This window comes from Lagenorhynchus albirostris, chromosome 20 (genome assembly GCF_949774975.1).
Source record: "Lagenorhynchus albirostris chromosome 20, mLagAlb1.1, whole genome shotgun sequence".
Lineage (NCBI taxonomy): Eukaryota > Metazoa > Chordata > Mammalia > Artiodactyla > Delphinidae > Lagenorhynchus > Lagenorhynchus albirostris.
In genome coordinates, this window is record NC_083114.1 from 38,486,514 (window position 1) to 38,500,162 (window position 13,649).

A 13,649-nucleotide genomic window follows, 5' to 3' on the forward strand; every position below is an offset into this window, starting at 1 on the left:
GAATCAATAGCAGAATAACTGAAGCAGAAAAACGGATAAGTGACTGGAAGATAAAATAGTGGAAATAACTACCACAGAGCAGAATAAAGAAAAAACAATGAAAAGAATTGAGGTCAGTCTCAGAGACCTCTGGGACAACACTAAACGCACCAACATTCTAATTATAGGGGTCCCAGAAGAAAAGAAAAAGAAAGGAACTGAGAAAATATTTGAAGAGATTATAGTTGAAAACTTCCCTAACATGGCAAAGGAAATAGCCACTCAAGCCCAGGAAGTGCAGAGAGTCCCATACAGGATAAATCCAAGGAGAAACACGCCAAGACACATATTAATCAAACTATCAAAAATTAAATACAAATAAAAAATATTAAAAGCAGCAAGGGAAAAGCAACAAATAACATACAAGGGAATCCCCATAAGGTTAACAGCTGATCTTTCAGCAGAAACTCTGCAAGCCAGAAGGGAGTGGCAGGACATATTTAAAGTGATGAAAGGGAAAAATCTACAACCAAGATTACTCTATCCAGCAAGGATCTCATTCAGATTCGACAGAGAAATTAAAACCTTTACAGACAAGCAAAAGCTAAGAGAATTCAGCACCACCAAACCAGCTTTACAACAAATGCTAAAGGAACTTCTCTAGGCAGGATACACAAGAGAAGGAAAAGACCTACAATAACAAACTGAAACAATTAAGAAAATGGTAATAGGAACATACATATCGATAACTACCTTAAACGTGAATGGATTAAATGCTCCAACCAAAAGACATAGACTGGCTGAATGGATACAAAAACAAGACCCGTATATACGCTGGCTACAAGAGACCCACTTCAGACCTAGGGACACATACAGACTGAAAGTGAGGGGATGGAAAAAGATATTCCATGCAAACGGAAATCAAAAGAAAGTTGGAGTAGCAATTCTCATATCAGACAAAACAGACTTTAAAATAAAGACCATTACAAGAGACAAAGAAGGACACTACCTAATGATCAAGGGATCGATCCAAGAAGAATATATAACAATTGTAAACATTTATGCACCCAACATAAGATGCATAAGGCAAATGCTGACAGCCATAAAAGGGGAAATTGACAGTAACACAATCATAGTAGGGGACTTTAACACCCCACTTTCACCAATGGACAGATCATCCAAAATGAAAATAGATAAGGAAACACAAGCTTTAAATGATACACTAAACAAGATGGACTTAATTGATATTTATAGGAAATTCCATCCAAAAACAACAGAATACAGTTTCTTCTCAAGTGCTCATGGAACATTTTCCAGGATAGATCATATTCTGGGTCACAAATCAAGCTTTGGTAAATTTAAGAAAATTGAAATCTTGTCAAATAGCTTTTCCGACCACAATGTTATGAGACTAGATATCAATTACAGGAAAAAATCTGTAAAAAATACAAACACATGGAGGCTAAGCAATACACTACTAAATAACCAAGGGATCACTGAAGAAATCAAGGAGGAAATCAAAAAATACCTAGAAACAAATGACAATGAAAACATGATGACCCAAAACCTATGGGGTGCAGCAAAAGCAGTTCTAAGAGGGAAGTTTATAGCAATACAATCCTACCTCAAGAAACAAGAAACACCTCAAATAAACAACCTAACCTTACACCTAAAGCAATTAGAGAAAGAAGAAGAACAAAACCCCAAAGTTAGCAGAAGGAAAGAAATCATAAAGATCAGATCAGAAATAAATGAAAAAGAAATGAAGGAAACAATAACAAAGATCAATAAAACTAAAAGCTGGTTCTTTGAGAAGACAAACAAAATTGATAAACCTTTAGCCAGACTCATCAAGAAAAAAAGGGAGAAAACTCAAATCAATAGAATTAGAAATGAAAAAGGAGAAATAACAAATGACACTGCAGAAATACAAAGGATCATGAGAGACTACTACAAGCAATCATATTCCAATAAAATGGACAACCTGGAAGAAATAGACAAATTCTTAGAAAAGCACAACCTTCCAAGACTGAACCAGGAAGAAATAGAAAATATAAACAGACCAATCACAAGCACTGAAATTGAGACTGTGATTAAAAATCTTCCAACAAACAAAAGCCCAGGACCAGATGGCTTCACAGGTGAATTCTATCAAACATTTAGAGAAGAGCTAACACCTATCCTTCTCAAATTCTTCCAAAATAAAGCAGAGGGAGGAACACTCCCTAACTCATTTTACAAGGCCATCATCACCCTGATACCAAAACTAAAGATGTCACAAAGAAAGAAAACTATAGGCCAATATCACTAATGAACATAGATGCAAAAATCCTCAACAAAATACTAGCAAACAGAATCCAACAGCACATTAAAAGGATCATACACCATGATCAAGTAGGGTTTATCTCAGGAATGCAAGGATTCTTCAATATATGCAAATCAATCAATGTGATAAACCATATTAACAAACTGAAGGAGAAAAACCATACGATCATCTCAATAGATGTAGAGAAAGCTTTTGACAAAATTCAACATCCATTTATGATAAAAACCATCCAGAAAGTAGGCGTAGAGGGAACTTACCTCAACATAATAAAGGCCATATATGACAAACCCATAGACAGCATCGTTCTCAATGGTGAAAAACTGAAACCATTTCCTCTAAGATCAGGAACAGGACAAGGTTGTCTACTCTCACCACTATTATTCAACATAGTTTTGGAATTTTAGCTACAGCAATCAGAGAAGAAAAAGAAATAAAAGGAATCCAAATTGGAAAGAAGAAGTAAAGCTGTCACTGTTTGCAGATGACATGATACTATACATAGGGAATCCTAAAAATGCTACCAGAAAACTACTAGAGCTAATTGATCAGTTTGGTAAAGTAACAGGTTATAAAATTAATGCACAGAAATCTCTTGCATTCCTATACATTAATGATGAAAAATCTGAAAGAGAAATTAAGGAAACACTCCCATTTACCATTGCAACAAAAAGAATAAAATACCTAGGGATAAACCTACCTAAGGAGGCAAAAGACCTGTATGCAGAAAACTATAAGACACTGATGAAAGAAATTAAAGATGATACAAACAGATGGAGAGATATACCATGTTCTTGGATTGGAAGAATCAACATTGTGAAATTGACTATATTACCCAAACCAATTTACAGATTCAATGCAATCCCCATCAAACTACCAATGGCATTTTTCACAGAACTAGAACAAAAAATTTCACAATTTGTATGGAAACACGAAAGACCCCAAATAGCCAAAGCAATCTTGAGAAAGAAAAATGGCACCGGAAGAATCAGGCTCCCGGACTTCAGACTATACTACAAAGACACAGTAATCAAGACAGTATGGTACTGGCACAAAAACAGAAATATAGATCAATGGAACAGGATAGAAAGCCCAGAGATAAACCCACGCACATATAGTCACCTTATTTTTGATAAAGGAGGCAAGAATATACAATGGAGAAAAGACAGCCTTTTAAATAAATGTTGCTGGGAAAACTGGACAGCTACATGTAAAAGAATGAAATTAGAACACTCCTTAACACCATACACAAAAATAAACTCAAAATGGATTAAAGACCTAAATGTAAGACTAGACACTATAAAACTCTTAGAGGAAAACATAGGCAGAACACTCTATGACATAAATCACAGCAAGATCCTTTTTGACCAACCTCCTAGAGAAATGGAAATAAAAACAAAAGTAAACAAATGGGACTTAGTGAAACTTAAAAACTTCTGCACAGCAAAGGAAACCATAAACAAGACAAAAAGACAACTCTCAGAATGGGAGAATATATTTGCAAATGAAGCAACTGACAAAGGATTAATCTCCAAAATTTACAAGAAGCTCATGCAGCTCAATATCAAAAAAACAAACAACCCAATCCAAAAATGGGCAGAAGACCTAAATAGACATTTCTCCAAAGAAGATATACAGATTGCCAACAAACACATGAAAGGATTCTCAACATCACTGATCATTAGAGAAATGCAAATCAAAGCTACAATGAAGTATCACCTCACACCAGTCAGAATGGCCATCATCAAAAAGTCTACAAACAATAAATGCTGGAGAAGGTGTGGAGAAAAGGGAACCCTCTTGCACTGCTGGTGGGAATGTAAATTGATACAGCCACTATGGAGAACAGTATGGAGGTTCCTTAAAATCTAAGAATAGAACTACCATACAACTCAGCAATCCCACTACTGGGCATATACCCTGAGAAAACCATAATTCAAAAAGAGTCATGCACCACAATGTTCATTGCAGCTCTATTTACAATAGCTAGGACGTGGAAGCAACCTAAGTGTCCATCAACAGATGAGTGGATAAAGAAGATGTGGCACATATATACAATGGAATATTATGCGGCCATAAAAAGAAATGAAATTGAATCATTTGTAGTGAGACGGATGGACCTAGAGTCTGTCATACAGAGTGAAGTAAGTCAGAAAGAGAAAAACAAATACTGTACGCTCACACATATATACGGAATCTAAAAAAAAAATGTTCTGAAGAACCTAGGGGAAAGACAGGAATAAAGCCACAGACATAGAGAATGGACTTGAGGACATGGGGAGGGGGAAGGATAAGCTGGGACGAAGTGAAAGAGTGGCATGGACATATATACACTACCAAATGTAAAACTGATAGCTAGTGGGAAGCAGCCACATAGCACAGGGAGATCAGCTCAGTGCTTTATGACCACCTAGAGGGGTGGGATAGGGAGGGAGGGAGGGAGACACAAGAGGGAGGAGATATGGGGATATATATATGTATAGCTGATTTACTTTGTTATAAAGCAGAAACTAACACACCATTGTAAAGAAATCATACTCCAATAAAGATGTTAAAAAAATAAGGATATTACAAAGAAAAGAAAATTAAAAGTCTCTCTCTTGAATAGAAATGGAAAAAAATTTAAATGAAATATTAGCATATCCTATACAATAATATATGAAAGTAATAACACAGGGACTTCCCTGGTGGTCCAGTGGTTAAGAATCCACCTTCCAATGCAGGGGATGCGGGTTCGATTCCTGGTTAGGGAACTAAGATCCCACATGCCGCGGGCAACTAAGTCCATGCACTCTAGAGCCTGCGTGCCACAACTAGAGAACCCACGTGCCGCAACTAAGACCAATGCAGACAAATAAATAAATAATAAATTGGTTAAAAAAAAAAGAATAATTCATAACTACCAAATTGGGTTTATTCCAGGAGAGCAAGATTTATTTAACATTAGAAAATCAAATAGTTATTCATCTCTTTACCAGAATAAAGTACAAAACCCATATGATTATCTCAACAGATTCAGAAGAACTTGAAAAAATTTGACACTAATTCATGCTTTTTTAAAAAGAAAACTCTTAGCAAAGTAAGAAGAGAAGAAAATTTATTTAATCTGGTAAATGCCAAACTATCGAAAGCCCTCCTCTGAGACAGGAAACAAGACAAGAAGGTCTCTATCACCACTACTTAACATTGTACTAGAAACTCTAGTCAATGTAATAAAGCAAGAACATTATATAACAAGTACAAGGATTAGAAAGGAAGAAATGGGTTTCCCTGGTGGTTAAGAATCTGCCTGCCAATGCAGGGGACACGGGTTTGAGCCCTAATCTGGGAAGATCCCACATGCCATGGAACAACTAAGTCCGTGTGCCACAACTACTGAGCCTGCGCTCTAGAGCCGGCGCTCTGCAATAAGAGAAGCCACCGCAATGAGAAGCCAGTGCACCGCAGCAAAGAGTAGCCCCCGCTCGCCGCAACTAGAGAAAAGCCCTCACACCAGTCAGAATGGCCATCATCAAAAAGTCTACAAATAGTAAATGCTGGAGAGGGTGTGGAAAGAAGGGAATCCCCTCTAAACTGTTGGTGGGAATGTAAACTGGTGCAGCCACTATGGAAAGCAGTATGGAGGTTCCTTAAAAAAACTAAAAATAGAGTTACCATATGATCTGGCAATCTCACTCCTGGGCATATATCCAGAGAAGACGAAAACTCTAATTTGAACAGATACACTGGGACTTCCCTGGTGGTCCAGTGCGTAAGACTCCACTCTCCCCGTGCAGGGGGCCCAGGTTCCATCCCTGGTTGGGAAACTAGATCCTGCCTGCATGCCTCAACTAAGAGTCCACATGCCGCAACTAAAAGATCCTACATGCCACAACTAAAGATCCTGCATGCCACAGCTAAGACCCAGTGCAACCTAAATAAACAAATTAAAAAAAAAAGATACACCAATGTTCATGGCAGCACTATTTACAACAGCTAAGACATGGAAGCAACCTAAATGTCCATCAACAGATGAATGAATAAAAAAGATGTGGTATATGTACATATACAGTGGAATATTACCCAGCTATAAAAAAGAATAAAATATTGCCATTTGTAGCAAAAAGGATGGAACTAGAGATTATCATACTAAGTGAAGTAAGTCAGACAGAGAAACAAATATTGTATGATATTTATATGTGGAATCTGAAAAAAATAATACAAATCATCTTATTTATATAACAGAAACAGACTCACAGACATAGAAAACAAACTTATGGTTACCAAAGTGGAAAGGGGAGGGGGAGGGATAAATTAGAAGTATAGGATTAATAGATACACACCACTATAAATAAAATAAACAATAAGGATTTACTGTATAGCACATGGAACTATATTCAATATCTTATAATAACTATAATGGAAAAGAATCTGAAGCTGAACACGTGAAACTAACACAATATTGTAAATCAACTATAGTTAAATTAAAAAAATTTTTTTTTCTTTTTTTTTTGCGGTACGCGGGCCTCTCACTGCTGTGGCCTCTCCCGTTGCGGAGCACAGTCTCCGGACGCGCAGGCTCAGCGGCCATGGCTCACGGGCCCAGCCGCTCCGCGGCATGTGGGATCTTCCCGGACCGGGGCACAAACCCGCGTCCCCTGCATCGGCAGGCGGACTCTCAACCACTGCGCCACCAGGGAAGCCCCTTACCTATAGCTTTAAATCACATGCCTGCTAAATCCTTACTTGATATGTGCTGAAAATAACTAGCCAGCAAAGCCATTCTTTTAACAGAAATAGTCTTCAAAAGCTAATGCAAATCTGTTTTGGATTTATTACATTTGAATACATACCTGGCCCCCTCTCTGCCCTTCTGTCCCAATGGGCCACCCTGCCTGAGTTACAGCAATAACATCTCTCAGGTGCCAGTTTATGCTTTTTTTTTTCTTTTTTTTTGTGGTACGCGGGCCCTCACCGTTGTGGCCTCTCCCGTTGCGGAGCAAACGTTCCGGACGCGCAGGCTCAGCGGCCATGGCTCACGGGTCCAGCCGCTCCACGGCATGTGGGAGTCCCGGACCAGGGCACGAACTCGTGTCCCCTGCATCGGCAGGTGGACTTTCAACCACTGCGCCACCAGGGAAGCCCTAAAAAAATTTTTTTAAGTAAGAAAAAAAAAGATCTATGTCCTCTTGTGGAAATGACCCTATTATCATTATAAAATGGTCCTCTTTATCCTTTGTGATAATCTTTGCTCTGAAATCTATTTTGTCTGATGTTAAAATAGCCCTTTTGATTAGTGTTAACATGATATATCTTATATTAATATAGCCACTCCAGCGTTCTTTTGATTAGTGTTAGCATGGTATAGCTTTTTACTTTTTACCTACTTGTGTTTATTTTTAGGTGGGCTTCCTAAGACAGCATGTAGTTGGGTCTTTCTTTTTTATCTGCCTTTTAATTAGATTGTCTAGACCAGGTATATTGACTGAAATTATTGATATGGTTGAGTTTAAATGTACCATCTTGGGTGCACAACTGTATAAATTTACTAAAACTCAGGTAGATCACCAGGTTCTGCCTGAGTTACCCCTACTTGTGCTGTGGTCTGGAAACTCACTCCAGGTTGTAGGCTGGGACAACTGTAGAGCTTATAGCTTTGCTTCTCTTCTCTCAGGGATCATTGCCCTGTGCTACCTGATTTCTAATGTCTGAACATCATTGTTTCATATATTTTGTCTGACTTTTTAGTTGTTTCAGATGGGAGAGTAAATCCATTGCCTGTTACTCCATCTTGGACTAAAGCAGAAGTTCAGAACTCTCTCTTTCTCTCTTTCTCTCGCTCTTTCTTTTCTCTCTTTCTTTTCTTTTCTCTCTCTCTTTCTCTCACTCTTTTCTCTCTTTCTTTCTTTCTTTCTTTTCTCTCTCTCTTTCTTTCTTTCTTTCTTTCTTTCTTTTCTCTCTTTCTTTCTTTCTCTCTCTCTCTCTCTCTCTCTCTCTCTCTCTCTCTCTCTCTCTCTCTTTCTTTCTTTCGTTCATTGTGCCAGGTCTCAGTTGCAGCAGGCAGGCTCCTTAGTTGTAGCATGCAAACTCTTAGTTGCAGCATGCATGTGGGATGTAGCTCCCTGACCAGGGATTGAACCCAGGCCCCTTGCATTGGGAGCACAGAGTCTTAACCACTGAACCACCAGGGAAGTCCCAATTTACTTATTTCTTTGTTTGTTTGGGTTTTCTTTGGCTGCATTGGGTCTTCGTTGCTGCGTGCGGGGTTTTCTCCAGTTACGGCCAGCGGGGGCTACTCTTCATTGCAGTAGCGGGCTTCTCATTGCGGTGGCTTCTCTCGTTGCAGAGCACTGTCTCTGGGCACACGGGCTCAATAGTTGTGGTTCATGGGCTCTAGAGCGCAGGATCCATGGTTGTGGCCCACAGGCTTTGTTGCCCCATGGCATGTGGGATCTTCCCAGACCAGAGATCAAATCCACATTGGCAGGCGGATTCTTAACCACTGCACCACCAGGGAAGTCCCTAGGTAGTGGTTTTAAAATATGCCCACAAACTCTTTGATATCCCTCCCTTCAAGAGATGGAACTTAATTCTCCTCCCCTTGAAAGCATGGGCTGGACTTAGTGACTCCTATCTAATGAATAGAACATGGCAGAAGTAACAGTGTGAGACTTCCAAGACAAAATCAGAAAAGGGACTACAGCTTTCTCTTGCTATCTCTTAGATCACTCATTCTGGGAAAGTCAGCTGCCATGTTATGAGGACGCTCAAGCAGCTCTCTGATGCCACTTGGCAAGGAATGCAGGCTTCCTGCCAACCATCAGCACTAACTTAACAGGCATGTGAGTGAGTCCCCTTGGAAGCAGATCCTCCAGCCCAAGCAATCCTTTTAAATGACTGCATCCTCACTGACATCTTGACTGCAACCTCATGAGAGACCCTGAGCCCAGCTAAGTCACTTCCGGATTCCTGACCCAAAGAAGTATGTATTATGTGAGATAGTAATTGCTTATCACTTTAAGCCACTAAATTTGGGGAATAATGTGTTCCGTAGCAAGAGATAACTAAAACAGGGGGTGAAGGAGAGAGGAATCAAAGACATACTGAGTTTTGGGGCTTGAGCAACTGGATAGATGACAGTACCATTTTACTGAGTAGGGACGCCTGGGAGAGGAAAGGGATTAGAGATCACAACGTTGATTTTAAGATGCCTTTTAGACATCAAGTGGAGATAGCAGGTAGGTGTGGATTATAAGTCTCCAGGCTGGAGAAATAACTGAGGGTCCCTGGAGTGGAGCCAGTGGTTAAAGCTATGGACACCCGGGAAGAAAAGGCGAGGGGTCCTGGGACCAAGCCCCGGGAGTCTCCAAACTTTAGAGGTAGACAGGGGAGAAGGAATCAGACTAAGAAGGAGTGGCCAGCAAGATGGGAGGAAATCCAGAAGACAGTGGCAACTCAAAGCCAAGAGCAGAGAGAATTTCAAGAAGGAAAAAAGAGATCAGCTAAGGGATGAGCAGCAGAGCAAGAAGTTCAGAAAAGCAGCTCCTCCTGGTGACAGCTGCTTCAAGGAAGCGAGGCTTGAATAATAGTAAGCACAACAGTGAACATTTCTTGAGTGCCTACCAGATGCCTGGCACTTTAACAGATTTTCTTCCTGAATCATCACAGTAGCTCCATCATTACTTCCATTTCACAGATAAGGGAACTGAGGGGCAGAGAGATTAAATAACTCGCTCAAGATCATACAGTTTGTGGAGTAGCAGAGGCCGAGTTGAAACTCAAGCATGTGGGACACCAAAGGCCAGAATCTTGACCACAAGAAATGGGCAAAATGAAAGGGGTCTGCTACTTTTTTTTTTTTTTTTTTTGCATCTCACCATGAATGGGTCTCTTAAGTTTTTTGTGCCAGGCCCTGGGGAAGCAAATGTGGGCCCAACAGGTGGATGTTCCCCAGAAAGTGAGCAATGAAACAGTGAAGGGACAGAGGTGGGAAAGGCAGGACCAGGCGGGAGATCTGTGCCTTTTGACTTTAAAGGAGCAGCATGCAAATTATATTCAAAGCAATATGCAAGTGATATGTAAATTGCATTGCAAATGAGCATCTGTTCTTTTTGAGTCAACAGCTCAGGCACTTTTGAGGGAGCCCTCCCCAGCTTTCTCCCAGGGTTGCCCAGGGTCAAGATCCCTTGCAGGATCTATTAGCTAAACTGAAGAAGTAGCACACGCCTTCCCCAAGGCAAACTGGGCTCTGGACTGAAAGAAGAGGGCTGCCTACCATGTCCAGGTAAGTCATTTATTCACGCATTCACCTAACAAATACTTGCAAAGCACCGACTCTGCATAAAGTCCAGAGGCAGATGCAGTAGACAAGTAGAAGGCTCATTATTTCCAACTTCTGGGAACACATTCTGGTTGGCGGAATAAATAGATACAGTAAAGACTCTGCTATCATCTAGAGTCTAGACCAAGGTTTCTCACCCTCAGCACAATTGATGTATTGTACTGGGCGATTTTTTTAAGTGATTTTTATTTATATTTTTTAAATTTTTTTAAAAAGGTTGGCTGTGCCGCAAGGCATGGGGGAATCTCAGTTCCCTGACCAGGGATCGAACCCATCCCCCCTGCAGTGGAAGCGCCGAGTCCTAACTCCTGGACCACCAGGGAAGTCCCTGGGCAGTTCTTTATCGAGGGGGACTGTCCTGTGCATTATAGGAAGTTTAGCAGCATCCCCGGTCTCTCTCTATCCTTTAGATGCCAGTAGCACCCTCTCCCCAGTTGTGACAACCAAAAATGTCCCCAGACATTGCCAAATGTTCCCTGGGATTGGGGGGACCAAAATCACCCCAGCGGAGAACCACTGCTATGAGGTCTTTGAATGAGTCAACATATTCAGTAAGCTCAGGGTTCATCTTCAAGGACCCACGTTGTTCCATATTTTTGTATTTTAACCATGGTGAGGGCAGAAATCTCTCATCTAATTCCTTTCCACCAAGCATAACCTTCCCTTGATGCCCCAGGTCCCCACTCTGAGCATGAGTCCAGCCCCTGGAGATTCTTGAGGAGTAATCAAGGTCACCCCCAAACTAAATGGCCCCAGCCTTGAACCCTTCGGACTGGCATGTCTGCTTTTAAGCATCATTCTACCTCTCCTTCCCTTGTCATCAAGTTGTCACCTGTGGGACTGTCACTTACACTCCTAACTCTGCCGGCCCCCATTCCCTTTGATTGGCAGCTTCCAGGAGTTAAGAAACTAGATTTTGCAGATCAGTGTTTTTCTAACTGTGTTCTGCCAGGCGCTGGGAGCCCTGCAGGGTCTCTCAGAAGCCCCTAGGGGATGGTGGGAGGGATTGGAAAGGTTTCCAAGGAGCAGAGCAGACAGGTCTCCCTGGCCCTCCACCCCTGGCTTCCACCACAGCAACTGGACTTTTCTCAGTTTTATTTCTTTCTGCTTCTGCATGATATCCATTGGACCAAAAGTCCCAGGGGTAAAAAGCGTTTGCAAACTGCTGACCTAGATGGGGGGTATTGTGAGAGCAGAGGGCTGCCTAACATGTAAAATGTCTATGCTTTGGTGTGCAGCTTGGTGGTGTCCATCGTGGTTGTTTGGAGGTCCTTTAAGCTTCTTTTCCAGCTTCTTATTAGTGGGTGGATGGTGGGGATGCCGATAGGAGGGGATCACTTTACATAGCGGCCAAGCCCTCTATGTATGTGGGCAGGAGAATGGACCAGAGAGGCAGACCAGGCCTCCAGGCTTCCATATCATGTCAGGATGCCTCTTCCTGGGTCGAGGAGGCAAACCCCAGGAAATGAGGGCTCTAATCCCCTACCCGCCCCCAGGGAGCAAAACAGAGAGTAATCACACAGAAGCGGAGGCAGAAAGAACTGAGGCGAGACACCAGGAAGAACTTTCCAATGCAGCCCTGGGAGAGGAGCGGCCGTGCAGCAGCCAGCTCTGGGGCAGTGGGGTGTCCCAGTTGCAGGCTGAGGGATAATCCCATGCACACACACACACACACACACACACACACACACACACACACACTCCTTCCTGGCCCCTGCCCCCAACCAGCGCTGAGTCCTGCACAGATAAAACTCCAGGCTCTGAAACTTGGCAAGGGGTATGGGAGCAGGGTCTGGGGCCATGCCCCATCCTCCCGTCTCTAAGAAGCCCTTTCTATCAGAGCCTCGCCAGACTGCAGCAGAATGTGTGGGGATCTTGTTCCCCAGGGGCTTAGGGGATGGAGCAGCCTCTCCCTCCCCTCCCCCCTACCTCCTGACCTCCAGGCCCCACTGAACCCTCAGGACACAGGCACAATCAGGCATTTCATGCCTCGCAAGGGTCAGAATGAAAGGCCTGTGTCTGTCTGCTCTCCCCTCCCCCGCTTCCATCTTCAGATTTTTCCATCTGCCCTAGGGCCAGAGCCTCGTCTTTCTCCCTCCTCTCCCCCTCCTGCCCACTAAGTTCTTTACAAATATCTGGGAACAGAAGGGATTGCTGTCAATATTCTGCACCGCTTGCCGCTAACTCAGATCTCCAACATGCCAGAGAGGGAAGGAAGATGCTGATTCTTCCCTGTCACTCACAGAAACCAGCCATCTCAATGGCATCCCAAGGTCACACAGCACCGGCTGTTCTCCTGCCCACCTCCTCCCTCCCACTCTGTCCTCCTCTTATCTGGGGGAAACCAGATAAGAGGATGAGCTCCTCGCCACTTCCCCATGGAGCCAAAGGGCTTCTCCCCACTGGAAAATCCCCAGGCACTGATGTTGACTGAGACCTGGAGGAGTCGCTGAACCTAAAAAGCAAGTTCACATCAGAGGTCAATGGCTGTGCCCCAAGAAGGGGGGCTCTCTGTGCAGGCTGGGGCTGCGGAACTCTGATGTGTTCTCCCCACCCCCACCCTGATACTGACGTCTAGACCAGCAGCCAGGAACTGGCGTCACCATTCTCCTGTCCCCCAGACATTCGTCCCACCGCCACCACCCGTGAGCAACCATTCCGGGGCCTGACATTCTGTCAGCTTCACACCAGCTCCCAGGGCCCCAGCCAGGAGCGCTTCCTGGATAAAATATTAAACATGCAAATCTGAGACAGTGCCTTAACGAGCGACAGACTGCACGACCACAGCCTGGCAAAGGAGATGCACGCCGTCCGGGGGTGGGGGGGTGAGAAGTATATATAGATATAGACTTTGGATCTATCTGTGCAACGTGTGTATAAGGCAGAGAACAGCAGGGATGGAAAACTACAGCAGCGGCCTCCAGCTCGGGTGGCCTGAGGTCGGTAGGAGGCTGGTGGGGAGGGAGGGTCAGGAGGGAGGATCCCCAAAGCCCAGCCCAGAGTGGAGGATGACAAAAGCCCTTTGTG

At 43.0% G+C, this 13,649-nt stretch overlaps 1 pseudogene; it reads left to right on the forward strand.

Moving 5' to 3' along the window:
• LOC132511909 (small ribosomal subunit protein eS19-like) overlaps positions 1-13,291 on the forward strand; it is a 29,355-nt pseudogene extending 16,064 nt beyond the window's left edge.
• Positions 13,292-13,649: the final 358 nt, after the last annotated feature.